The following is a 4,318-nucleotide window of genomic DNA, read 5'->3' on the forward strand; positions in this document are numbered from 1 at the left end:
AAAATACGACAAGGTAAGTACAAACTCTCATGACACAAGCTCTGGCCCTGGCTCTTATCAATGGTGTGAACACTGTATTTTTTTCAGACATTTTTTTTTAATTTAATAATAAATAATCAAAAAATATAAAAAATACAAAAATGAAATTGAATCCTTTTTTAGGATTATATTTTCAAAAAAAAAATATTGCTTAAATTTTTTAAAAAAATCTCTCTCAAATTATCCTAACCATTCAAAGATATTGGGAATCAATTTTTTGAGACTCAACTATTTTTAAATTTCTCTCCTTAAATCTTTTGTTTTCCATTTAAAAATATATGTTTTAAAATTAGACTTTTGTTTCTCTCCCTCAATCTAATTAATAAAAAAAGGCATTAAAGAATGGCTAAAAAAAAAGAAATAGATACATGCAGCATCAGAACACACGAAAAACACGTACACACACATACACACTTTCGGCTATGCAGCAGAAAAAGAAGAAAATAGCATAAATAGAGACACGAAACAGAAATAAAGAAACATGCATGACACATGCAGAAACACAGAAATCAGAAGGAACACACACACACACACACACACACACACACACACAAAGCAGAGACAACGTACGTAGACAAATACACATAAAGAAAGTAGGAACAGCATGCATGAAGCACAGACCACAGAGAAAAGCAGAGAAACGTAAAAGAAAATTTAGACGCATGCACATAGCAGAGCAGAGCGAGAAAGCATGTAAACTCTCACCTCACACGCAAGCTCTTCCCTGTTTCTTCTTTACAAACCATAGAGAAAAGCACAAAAACGCAGAAGAAAATTCAGACGCATGCACACAACAGAACAGAGCAAGAAAGCACGTAAACTCTCACCTCACATGCAAGCTCTTCCCTATTTCTGCTTTAAAAGGGATAAAGGACTGAAAGAAGGGGGCAGAAGATGGTGACAGTGAAGAGATGACCGAAGAACTTAAAAACAAAGGGAGAGGGACCGAAGGACGTGAAACAGAGAGCTAAGATGAGAAGGAGAGAGTGCTGAGATGAAAACAAAGAAGGAGGAGTTTGGGAGAGGAAGAGAACACGGTGATAGGGAAGAGAGAACTCGAAAAGAGGAGAGAGAGGACCGAAAGACGTGAAACAGAGGCTGAGATGGAGGAGAGGGCAAAAACAGAGACAAGAGAGGAGGTGACAGAGGAGCTTTTTTTTTTCTGGAAAAGCTGAGAAAGAGAAGAGGGAGACCAAAAATTGAATGAAAAAAAAAGAGACTAAGGGATGGAGAGAGGTGAAGCAAAGGTTGAGGGAGAAGGACTATTCCGACTGGAGAAAAGTAAAGGAACCAAGAGGGAGAAGGAGCTGTTTCGACTGGAGAAAAGGAGAGAAACTGAGAGAGAGCTGAGACGAGAAGGGAAAGAGGCTGTTCTAGCAAAAAAATAGAGATGAGAGGCTAAAAAAATAGAGACCAAGAGGACTACAAAAAAACACAGAGAAGAAAGCAAAGATAGAGAGAAGGAAGAAACGAAGAGAGGAGGAAAAGACATCATTTGGTATAGTCATTTTTTCTTTCTCTTGATGATCACTGCCGGTTTATTATTGAATGAACATAATATTATGCATATGATTTGCCTTGCTTTCTTGATTCTGAATTTGAAATGAACACGTTTGATTTAGATTTATTTTTTCTAAATAAATTTCATGTTTAAATATCTGTCCCATATTTTTTTTAGTTCTTAAGTGAAAATCAATGTAATTGTCATTTAAAAAAATAAAAAAAAGAGAGTGTGAAAAAGAAGGATAAAGAGATTGCAAATAATAATTTTGCTTGCTATCATAACTAAGCTTAATGCAGTTTTAGGCATAATCTCATTTCAAATAAAGAAAGAGTTAGTGCAATTATTAGGCAGGGTTTTTAAATATGTATTTAGCATGAAAGGGCATATTAATATGTGTGGGCATGTTTTTTTCATCTCCGTTAGTCCTAAGGTCCTTTACTTGTCAATAATATTGTTACACTCATATCGTATGGCACTTTCTATGATGATCACATGTACGATTTCAATTATTATGACGAGCCTATTTTATAAAAAGCGGAGGGGAGAGAATTTGATTCTTACCCAATTGAAAAAACATGAAATGAATAAGAGAAAATTTATTTCTAATTATTTACTTGTCGTGTGAGATTTTAAAAATTTCTGCAGACATTTAAAGCGATCTCATACCATATAAATCAATAAAATTTTACAGGTATAGAGATTCAATTTATACGTATAATTAATGGTTTTCAATGACCAACTGTTAAAACTAACTATCTTTTTATAATCTAAATAATCCATTTAAGTTCCATGTAAGATTTCAAGAATCTTCGTAGGGACTTAAATTAATCACATTATCGTGTGGGATAATAAGTCCTTGAAGATACAGTGATTCTCAATTTCTTATAATAAATAAATGACTTTTCTAAATAATCATATAATACACAATTTAGAAAATCAATTAACCAAATTAATGCAATCATATTTACCAATTATATCTTTTAGTCATGTGAGATTTGAATCTCTGTAGATTTTTAAGATAATCGTATTATCGTATAAGTTAATAAGACTCTACAGATATAACGATTAAGTTTTTAATATATATAAATTATATATTAAAATAATCAAATTAAAAATGTATCTAAATTTAATTTTTTTATCATGTGAGATTTTAGAATCTTCACAGATATTTAGGATAATCATATTATTATAGAAGCCAATAAGACTTTGCAGGTATGATGATTGAAATTCTTTAAAAATATATATACATACTTAAGCAAACTATTATTAACACTTAAAAATAAATAAATAAAATTGCTAAATTCTTTTATCATGTGAGATTTTGAAATCTTCACAGATACTTAGAATAATTGCATTACTGTATAAACCAATAAAGCTCTGCAGGTATAGCAGTTAAAATTCTCAATCATAAAACATAAAAAAAATAATTTTAAACCCTTTTCTTTCTTTATTCTAAAAATTCAAAAATGGAGAAAATAATTAAAATTAAATTACCTTTTGCAATTTAAAACACACATATCAAAATTTTAGAAATTGTTTTATTTGTAAAATGGTGAATTATTTTTAATTAATTTCTCTTTAAAAAATATTTTCACCAATAAACTTTTAAGCCCAAACTACATGAACTTTGATCCCCATCACAGGGTACGTAAGCGTCAGAGTCAGATTTTGAGTCAAGTCTGTCCTCCCTCGTAAATAAATAAACATTTCTCATTTAATTCTTATCATTTTTGAAACACATGAATATAAAAGGAATAATTAAAATAATTATAAAACCATATTAAAAGAGCACAACAAACTTCAGGTAACTGTTCTGACGAACGGGTGTTGTGGGTGCCTAACACCTTTCCTACACTCAATCAACTCTCGAACCTATTCTCTAATTTTGCAAACTACCCTTATCCTCCTTTTAAATGGTTTCCCGAGATTTCCCTCAAAATCTTGGTGGTGACTCCTCGTTTTGTCAGGTTCCCGCCGTGAAGGTCGGGACCTCCGCTCACACGCCAAATGGTCATTATAAAAGCCAACATAATGGAAAATTGCCTCTTTCTTATGATAAATAGCAGCTTGGAATCAAATAGACTTATAGTAATACACGATATATATATATATATATATATATTCATCCTTACAGTTGATTCAGACATTTCTTGGGCTTTAATAATATGTTTTCCAATTCGTGTAACTATAAAACGTGTGCCATTGCATAATCCCATAAATTTATTAATGTTTCATATTAAAAATAATTGGGGCACCTACTTTAAGTCTTATTTTATAATTCAAGAGGCTCAATGTTGTAATTGAATTTAAAAAATATGTAGAGTAAAGGTCATCAAGTGAATTCATGTCCCTATCATCTTTTACAACACCATTAAAGCTTAAGTATATAACCCCCTCTTCAAAGAGTAAGGACAACATGTACCTATTTATTTCTTCAATCATAGCCAATGTAAGAGCTAATATAGCCATATATCTAAAACATGAAGAATTATAAATATTGGTAAGGAAATGCGAGAAAGTCGAATCAACAATAGACTTTATTAGTTTTTTTTGAACCATCTAATAACAAATCAATTGGAATCCTAATATCCACAGGATTTTCACTAACTCCAATAGTAGTCTTATCTTCAATTGAGATAATCTAGTTAGCAAAATCTTGAAGAAAACTAATAGATGCTCTAATATTTATTGCTAGAAGACTCATATTTCTTGTTATTGTAAGAAGTTGACTATTATCCCATATGTATGAAGATTTAATGATAGTGAAAACAATGT

Source organism: Prosopis cineraria, unplaced genomic scaffold (genome assembly GCF_029017545.1).
Source record: "Prosopis cineraria cultivar Desert tree isolate PC_DT_omini unplaced genomic scaffold, ASM2901754v1 PC3, whole genome shotgun sequence".
Classification (NCBI taxonomy): Eukaryota; Viridiplantae; Streptophyta; class Magnoliopsida; order Fabales; family Fabaceae; genus Prosopis; species Prosopis cineraria.